Source organism: Squalius cephalus (genome assembly GCF_949319135.1).
Source record: "Squalius cephalus genome assembly, chromosome: 10".
In the NCBI taxonomy this organism is placed as follows: domain Eukaryota; kingdom Metazoa; phylum Chordata; class Actinopteri; order Cypriniformes; family Leuciscidae; genus Squalius; species Squalius cephalus.
The window spans coordinates 36448666-36458989 of record NC_137131.1 but is presented as its reverse complement, the minus strand read 5'-3'; positions in this window follow the sequence as shown (position 1 = coordinate 36458989).

Genomic DNA, 10324 nt, shown 5'->3' with positions numbered 1-10324 from the left:
CGTCCGAAGTGCGTGCGGCACCGAAGCAGGGCGGAGTTTTGAGGTTTTGACCGACAGTTTGAGGATCCAATGGAGTTACGAGGTTTAGTCTCAAGCTCTTGTTCATAGTTTTCATTGGTTAAATATTTGCAAAACCCACAAGACAGACGTAAAGGTTGACCAATAGTAATTATGGAAAAAAAACGACGATGTGTCAGTGTTTTACGATTAGAGTATTGGAGACAATGGCTGCGTTCGAAACCGCATACTTCCCTACTATTTAGTATGGGAAAAAGAGTAGGCGAGCGAAAAAGTATGTACGAATCCAAAAGAGTAGGCGAGAATTACCTGGGTGACGTACTAATTATCGCGAGATTCGGACTTAAGTGCGTTCGAATATGCCTACTTTCCTACTATAGTAGGCGAAAACAGTACGTGAAGGAAGCAGTACGTTCGAAACATCAGTATTCATAAAAGAGTAGGCGAGAAGTTCCCGGATGGCTTACTGCTTTCGGCCAGATTTTTGAGTGTTCAACTCTTCTATCCCAGGAGGCCACGCGAGAGGATACGTCATAAAAAAGAAGAAGAAGGATAGGTCATACTCGAACGTGACGGAAAGGATGACGGACGAGACTGTTTTCAAATGTGAGTATTACAAATCAAATGATCGCATGTGTTGAACTACTGTACAGTAAACTGTTGAATTGTTGAAGATGTAAAGACGCTATATATTTGTGATTTTGCTGTAAATCACATTTTATTATGTATAGCTAACAGAGAAGCTCCAGTAAGGACACATAGGCCTACGTCTCCAAAGTGGATTTGCATACATTTTAAACCGTATACATCTTAAATACAATTACTAAATGTCTATTTAATATCTGGCAAGAAACTCTTCTATAGAATTGCAGATTACTATATGAAATAGACATCTGAGTGATGTATGTGTGCTATTATGTAGAACAAATCTATAAAGTAATTAAACATAAGTTATCTATTTTATTTGTCAATGTTGGTAAATTAAGGAACATTTATGTTGGATAAAAAGTTAAAACAACCTCAACATGTAAATGTAGTGTTGAGCTCATAAATCACAGAGGTAATGTGAATCTGGTCTGGATGTTACAAGAACAGATGAACACGTGTGTGTTTATCCAGTGGAGAGTGGCTCATGAAGCTGAATGCTGCCATCAAAGACTTTGTGACATTACAGAAATGAATAACAACAACTATTTAAATATTGAGTTGTAGTTTATTTTAATTATTGTAATTTCAAACAGAGCTATTACAGCACTTTTCTGATTCTTGATTTCTATGCATTTGCTGCAGATCTTCTGTGGTGGAGCAGGACCTGCAAGGGAAGATGATGGCGGTATGGAAGTAAAATAATGTCAAATGTTTTTGAAACAAAAAGCCTGTTGAATTGCACTTCTTGAAAAAAAATAGGCATTGCATTAACCATGCTTGCATTTTAATGCATTGTATTTTTAGGGCTTGCATTTTTATGGGCTGAAATTCAACATGGTTGAATATTTAAGCTGTGAATATTTCAATTAAAAACATTTCAAACACATTTTCATTATTAAAAATGCAATAATCCATATTCACCTTTCATATTTCACTTCCAAAATACTCAAACTGTTTAAAAATACAACCTATAATATTCAACAGGCAATTTTCGGTCCATTTTATTTCGCTTTGAAAATTCGCTTCCACAAATTCGGTGGTTCAAATTCGACAGAAAATATTACGTTGACATCCATGAACTGCAGGAAGAGCAGTAGATTACCGAGCGTACTCTCCATCTGCTGTTAGTCGGCTTCACCAGCAGGTGGTGCAAAAGCTCGTGTTGTTGACGAAGACAGAGCAACAGTTAGAGCAAGCCATTCATTCATAAAACTCATTTAACAGCAATGCAAGTGTATTTGTGATTATTATGACGGCGGTTTTATGTCAAATTCAGTGTCTTCACAGTTACTTTCCCTGTGTAGCCTACAAGCATCTTATTGGGGATGTAGGCTGTAGGCCAGTGGTTTTCAAACTTTTTCAAGAGCGACCCTTTTTTTTTTTTTTTTAATTGACGCGACCCATAGGCCTATTCTTAAGCCTTTTGTTAACAACCGCTTTTGATGATGCACGTGCAGTGGCTTATCCGTGACGCGATCGTAACGCAAAGTTGATTCTGCACCCTTTTGATCTAGCTAAAGCTACAGGGATGCTAATGAACCGGTTAACCATTAACCATTGTAACCTAAGAATTTTAACCAATTAATAGCCTACTATCGTTCGCTGTATGCTTAAAAAATTCACTAAAAATATTCCACAACAAATCCTTTAAATTTAATGATATTCAGAACAGAACAAGAATGAAAAAAAATATATATCTATAAACAAGCCAAAGCGAAATAATTTAAAGCGAAAGTGAAAGTAAGCGGCGTTGGGCTCACGTAACTCTCTCATTCGAATACATTTTTTTCCATATTCGCGATTTATTTGGATGCTAAACTATTATTTATTATAGGCTTATAAGAAAAAATGAAAATGATTATCCCCCAAAATTTTAAATATTTATTAGGCTTCAAAAAATATAAAAACTTTTAATTCAAGTGAACTTAAAACAAACCTTACATAAACCCATTATAAATGTCATATTTACCTGTGCCTTTCCTGTCTAACAGGTATGAAATATACAGAAATTGAATAAGGTTATCAAAACATTCTGCACTGCATAAATTATAAACTAAATATAGATAAATCCTTATTAAAGCTACAAGCATTCTTTAGTCAAGAGCAGTTAGTAATTTTCTCCGAGAATTAGCTGCTGCCACTTTAGGACCAGCCACAGCTGACGATCTCACGCATCCCATTCTCTCACTACTCTTTACTTTAATTTAAGATTTTATTTAACTCATTTAAGACTGTTATTGTGAGGATACTCGACAAAACGGACATGGCATACATGTGTGTTGTTCGTTCTAGCGCGAAAGAGAACTTGATACTGGCGCGCGTCTATCTGTGGGTCGTGTGTGTGTGTGTGTGTGTGTGTGTCAGGAGGACATTCACTGACAGCGCGTTCTCTTTTGTCTTGTCGCGCATGAAAAAGCATTTGCATGAATAAGAGCGGGATCATATAACGATAGCTTAGTCACCTGTTGTTGTTTCTGGCGTTTCATCGCCTGTGCCGCAAACGCGATACCACGGAGGAGCAGGACCGAGCCTATGTCGATGCGCGCGCGTCCGCGTCCGGGAACATCGCGTGCACACTATATAAACAAATTATAGCAAACGGGATTTTGGATTTTGAAAAGTGGGGAGGACATGTCCCCCCTGTCCCCATAGGAAATTACGCTCGTGGGCTTCTTTGTACTTCACTCACGTTCCAATATCGATCCCTCTTCAGAAAATCACCCTCTTCACATGCGCAAAAATGTGCTTGGAAACATCACAGTGGAGCTTTTGTAAAATAAAGAAAACAAACAAACTGCCGTCTCGGTTTCCTTTCCGTCAACTTGTTTGTGAGGCGCCGCGCCAAACGAACCAAACTCAGCAGCATGCTGTCAGTTTTTTTCTTTCGTTTTATTAATCTATTAATTGTTTAAATAGCCATATTGCGCGTGTTTCTTTTATATAGGCCTATAGACTATGGTTTTATGAAAACAAATTTTGTTTTTTAATTTAATTATATTTTCCTTAAATCATCCTGGCGACCCATTTTTTAAGTCTCGCGACCCACCCGAGGGTCGCGACCCAGGGTTTGAAAACCACTGCTGTAGGCTACTATATAGGCTCGATGGACTAAGAATATGAACGTAACGCGCAAAGTTTCATGCAGAGCGTTTCGTGATATACTGGCATAAAATCAACACTTGATCAATACTAACACTTTCTCTCTTCTCTTCTCTTCTCTTCTCTTCTCTTCTCTTCTCTTCTCTTCTCTCTCTCTCTCTCTCTCTCTCTCTCTCTACAGTATAGTATAGGCTATGCCTACGTGTATTGCATTAGCTTAAACTGGGAAGAGTCATAGCACTTGCATATTGCTGTCCTCCTATTGTTAGTTTAACTGCAAATCACTTTGGATAAAAGCGTCTGCTAAATAAATGACTAAATGTAGCCTAATAAATGTAAAATTGGCTTGACATTGGACATTCGCACATTTAGGGACCGTCTCAAAAGTTGCATAAAACACTAGCATACACGTTTCTAACTTCAATAGCAAACTTTAATTGAATAAATATAAAAAAAATCCAAAGGGTGCGCATTATGCCTGACACTACATGAACACTTTATAGTTGGTTCCCTATCAAGGCTACGGAACTCGACATTACGGATGTCGTATATGGGAACTCCTCTCATCCTTCACTTCTGCTGAAATCTTATAGGCTAACGCCAGCAGAGCTGGCCAATTGACGCAAATATGCAAATACTGAAACACCGTTGCAGTTATAATGCAAGTGCAGCGTCAATTCCCTTCAGAATCTCTCTCTTCACGCTTAAATCGTGTGCTAGAAAGCTGATACTTCAAAATACTGGAATATATTCGCCGTCGTCGAAGTTGCGTCGGAGATACTTACACTGTCTCCTGCATCCGATGGCAGCTACCTGTAACCTGTGCTCGGCCCCCATCGCCCCCACCGACACGCACCTGTTTTGCATCGCGTGCTTGGGGCTGGCCCATGCCGAGTCAGCCCTCGGGGACGGAGGGTCCTGCGACCTCTGCGCGGACATGCCCCTCCGAGTCCTCAGAGCCAGGAGGGAGGAAGCTCGCGCAATAGCGGGGATTGGGCCTACCGCCGCCTCCGAGCCGCTGGTAGCCCCCCCCAACCGCGGAGTCGAGGTCCGCTCCCCGGTGAGCTTCCCCGACCCCACCTTTCAACCCCCACGCGACGTCGCCGACTTCATTTCCTTCGGGGTGAGTGAGGAGGACGACTCCATGTCGCTGTCGGCCTCCGAGATCGACTGGGGTGCGGAGCAGGCCGCGCCCGGGGCCGCGGGGCAGGACTCCCCGGCGGACCTACAGGACGAGCTCTTTCGTGTCCTCTCGAAGGCCGTCGAGGAACTGGACCTCGAGTGGAAAGCTCCTGATGAACCATCAAAGAGCAAGCTGGATTCGTGGTTCCTGCAATCGAGCCGCCGCCAGGCCGCTTCGAAGAGAGGAACACCGTTTTTCCCCGACGTGCATGAGCACGTGGTGAAGTCGTGGGCGGCCCCGCAATCGGCGCGCACCCTCACTTCCACCCAGGCCATGTTTGCCCCCGTGGACGATGCGGGGGACCACGGTTACCTCAGCATCCCCCCCGTCGAGGAGACCGTCGCCGCTCACCTCTGCCCGTCGGCTCCCGCCCTGGGCTCGGACCGCAGCCTGCCGTCCCGAGCCTGCAGATTTACGGCCCACCAGGCTAACAAGGCCTTCGGTGCCGCGGGGGAGGCGGTATCCGCGCTGCATGCCATGGCCCTTCTCCAAGTGCTACAGGCAAAGCAGCTGAAGTCTCTGGATGGCGCCGCCTCTATTGACGCTGACGCCATCCGGGATCTCCGTTCGGCCACGGACCTCGCGCTCCTGGCCACGAAGCGCTCGGCCCAGGCGATCGGCCGCTCTATGGGCTTCCTCGTGGTCCTCCACAGACATCTGTGGCTCACTTTGTCGGACGTACAGGAAGCCGACAGGAAGACGCTCCTGAATGCGCCCATTTCCCCTGCAGGCCTGTTCGGTGACGCGATGGAGAAAGTCACCGAGCGTTACTCGGAGACGCAAAAGAAGGCCAAGGCTATGAGCCACGTTATTCCCCGGAGAGCGCCGCCGCCGCCGCCGCCACAGCCGCGCTCACGTTCGTCCTCAGCCTCAGGCCGCCAACCACAGGCTGCGGCCAGGAGACAAACAGCGCCTCGCCCGGGACAGGACGCCCGTAGGGGCCGTAGCGGTCAGTGGCAGGGGGCGGGTAACAGGAGGACGCAGAGGAGCCCGCGCAGGAAGCCCACCGCGTCGCCTGCGAGGCCCAAGCAGTCTTCCTGACCGCTCGGGCAAGAGGAGGAGAAAGCGCCAGTTCGGCCCCGCGTCCAAGCGGCGCGCTCTAATGCACTTGGTCCCTCGGAGTTCTGCGAGCGACGCGTGCAGTTGTGTTGTGAATGTAAATGTAAACAATGCTGTTGCAATAAAACAAATCACTACTTCACAAACAGAGCTTTTTTCTCCTCTTGCACCACACACTGTGTTACTCGCCCTGCCTTCGAGCAGCGCAGAGCCACGGTCAATAGCTACCCCCAGCACTCACACAGCGGCCATGACCGCAGCGGCGATGACCGCAGGTTTAGATCAGCCCACGCTCAGTCGTTTTCAGGCAGCATGGGAAGCTATTCCGGGCATTTCACCGTGGGTGTTGAATATAATTCGGCGCGGGTACACGCTTCAGTTCAAACGCAGACCACCCCGCTTCCGCGGCGTAATTCAGTCATTAACTTTGCCCCAAAACGCTCATGTGCTGAGGCAGGAAGTGTGCAGCTTGCTCGAAAAGAAGGCTATAGAACCAGTTCCCCCGAGCGAGCGGGAAAGCGGGTTCTACAGCCGCTACTTCGTCGTGCCGAAGAAGGGAGGGGGTCTCCGTCCCATTCTGGATCTGAGACCTGTCAACAGAGCGCTTCACAAGCGCGCCTTCAGGATGACAACACTGAAACAAATCCTGGCGCAAATTCGCCCCGGGGATTGGTTCGCTTCAGTGGATTTAAAGGACGCTTATTTTCATATTCAGATAGTGAAGCGTCACAGACGATTCCTGAGGTTTGCGTTCGAGGATTCGGCGTACCAATATACGGTGCTTCCGTTTGGACTGGCCCTAGCCCCCCGAACGTTTTCGAAATGTGTAGACGCGGCACTTTCACCCCTCAGATCGAGCGGAATGCGCGTCTTGAACTATCTGGACGACTGGCTAGTTCTCGCTCAGTCGAGAGAAACGCTGATCAGCCATGTGAATGCCCTCCTTCGACACTTAGAGATGCTTGGTTTGAGGGTGAACGTCCAAAAAAGTGTGCTCACACCGAGCCAGACGACAACATTCCTGGGAGTGTGCTTGGATTCGGTGAGAATGAGAGCGCGCCTCTCCCCCGAGCGAGCGGAGGCTCTGAGTTCTTCTCTCGGTCTCTTCAGACCGGGCAGGCTCGTCCCACTGAAAGAGTTTCAGAGGCTACTGGGACGGATGGCAGCGGCATCTTCGGTATGTCATCTGGGGCTGCTGCATATGAGACCGCTTCAACTCTGGCTGAAAGCGCGCGTTCCCCCGAGTGCGTGGTATTCTGGCCACAAGCGCGTCATGGTCACCGGCGGATGCGCCCGTGCCCTGGTTCCTTGGAGGAACCCGGATCTCTTCAGCGCAGGTGTCCCTATGGGCTTAGTGACACGGCGAGTGGAGGTCCTGACGGACGCTTCATCCACCGGATGGGGAGCGGTCTGCTTAGGCAAGCCCGCCTCGGGTCGGTGGTCAGAGAAGCAGACGGAGTGGCACATAAATCGCTTGGAGCTAGAAGCGGTCGCTCTAGCTCTCAGAGCCTTCCGGTCTCAGCTGGAGCAGCAGCATGTGTTGATTCGGACCGACAACACTTCTGTGGTCTCGTACATAAATCGCCAGGGCGGTGTACATTCCAAAGCCCTATTCAGGCAGGCGGAATCCCTTCTGCTATGGGCGGACCGGTTTTTCCTCTCGGTGAGAGCGGCGCACATCCCCGGTGTTCTAAATCGCGGGGCGGATATGCTCTCGAGAAAAGGGATTCCCCAAGGGGAGTGGAGGCTTCACCCCGGGACGGTTCAGCTGATATGGAATCGTTTTGGCAGGGCGGAGGTCGACCTCTTTGCGACGAGCGAGAACACGCACTGTCAGATGTTCTTCTCGCTGTCCCGTTCCCCTCGGGAGGTGGACGCGCTGACTGCACGATGGCCGAGAGTCTGTCTCTATGCTTTTCCTCCGGTGAAAGTTTTGCCCATGGTGTTGTGCAAAATCAGGGAGGAGAAGGCGGCGGTGACTCTGGTAGCCCCGAACTGGCCGAATCAGCCCTGGTTCGCGGATTTGATAGAGTTACTAGCAGGGCAGCCATGGGAGATTCCGCTCAGGAAGGACCTTCTGTCTCAGGCGGGCGGAACGATTTGGCATCCCAGCCCCGGGCTGTGGAGCCTCCACGTGTGGCCGCTGCAGGGTCGCTGAGCGAGCGGGACGCGCTGCATTCGCGAGTTTTGAATACTATCGCAGAGGCACGAGCTCCGTCCACCAGGCGTTTGTATGCTCTGAAGTGGGGTGTATTCTCTAAATGGTGTCAGGATGTCGGTTTAGACCCAGCGGACTGTTCTGTGTCGGATATTCTACGCTTCCTTCAGTATAGGATGGATGAAGGGAGCCTACCATCCACTCTGAAGGTATACGTGGCCGCTATTGCCGCGTTTCACCCCCCTGTTGACGGACAGTCTATCGGTAGACATGCGTCGGTGACACGGTTCCTCAGGGGAGCTAGGAGATTGTGCCCTGCTCGGCCGCCTTCTGTGCCGCCGTGGGACTTAGCTTTGGTCTTGGAGGCTTTGTCACGACCGCCTTTCGAGCCCCTTGCCGCGATTGCCATTAAGGAGCTATCGCTAAAAACGGCTCTGCTTCTCGCTCTCGCCTCGGCGAAACGGGTCGGGGATTTACAGGCTTTCTCTGTAAGTGAAGATTGTATTCGCTTTGGACCGGGAAACTGTAATGTTATTCTCAGACCGAGGCCGGGTTACGTTCCTAAGTCGCTCAATACCCCGTTCAGAGCGCAGATCGTTTCTCTGCCTGCCCTGTCCGCTGAGCCATCAACCTCTCAGGGTTCGGATGCTCAGAGTGCTATTTGCCCAGTCAGAACGCTCCGAGAATACATTTCTCGCTCGGCCGCGTTTCGACAATCGGACCAGCTGTTTGTGTGCTTTGGTGGATGCAACAAGGGACGGGGGGTCTCTAAACAGAGGCTTGCTCACTGGATTGTGGACGCTATTGTTTTGGCTTATGATTGTCTGGGACAGGAATGTCCCCTGAACATCAAGGCTCATTCGACTAGGGCGATTGCCTCCTCGTGGGCTTGGACTAAGGGTATGTCTATTCAGGATTTATGTCTTGCGGCTGGCTGGTCTTCTCAGAACACGTTTGCCAGATTTTACAAGTTGGATTTGCCCTCTGTAGCGTCTCGAGTGCTTTCGGTGAGTTGATCATTTACACAGCATTAGAGAGCTGCTCTGCGCTTTGCTCATGAGTTGTTCTGTGTGCTATTGTGTGTTGTACTATTGTCACCGCTATGCGTTGGCTTTCTCTGTTGTTGTTGCCCTGTTGGTCTACAGTGCAACCTTCCCCCATTTATACTTCCCGGGATATGCAAATTCCGGTAGTGTTTGTGAGCTTGTGATTGGTCCCTTTGGACCTATCGGAGGTTAGAGGTTCACTATTGGTCAATCTCGGCCTATCAGGCGCTTACATTCTGGGGGCGAGGTTTGTATTGGGTCTGTTTTCAGTGGTTTGCTGCCACGGCGGGATTCTATACAGTTCCCATATACGACATCCGTAATGTCGAGTTCCGTAGCCTTGATAGGGAACGTCTCCGGTTACTTTCGTAACCTCGGTTCCCTGAAAGGCAAGGAACGAGACATTACGCTCGCCGCCGTGTTCGCTATTGATTTAGCGTTTGTTCGATTCTGAAGGGAATTGACGCTGCACTTGCATTATAACTGCAACGGTGTTTCAGTATTTGCATATTTGCGTCAATTGGCCAGCTCTGCTGGCGTTAGCCTATAAGATTTCAGCAGAAGTGAAGGATGAGAGGAGTTCCCATATACGACATCCGTAATGTCTCGTTCCTTGCCTTTCAGGGAACCGAGGTTACGAAAGTAACCGGAGACGTTTTATGACTGTAAGTTGTTCTATTCAAATGCTATTGAAGTTAGAAACGTGTATACCAAAGTCGTATAGCCTACACTTTAGAGACGGTCCCTAAATGTGCGAATGTCCAACGTCAAGCCAACTTTATGCCAGTCTATCACTGGGAAACGCTCAGCATTAAACGAGTTTGGTCTTTTATATCACTGTAATTAGTCCATTAAGCTATACGTTAAGCGTTTTATATGTCCAGCTGGTGAATCCTTAAGTATTGAGGGAAACCCTAATAGCTTGCATGCAGCACATCGCCACAATATAAAGTTAAGGCAACTAAACAACCAAGAGAAATATATGTCAACCTCAAAAATGTAATATTGGATCTGTAGCCTATATCCGCATCGGGGAATAACATTATAATCTTGTTAACGGTAGAGAAAGATGCTTGTAGGCTACACAGGGAAAGTAACTGTGAAGACACTGAA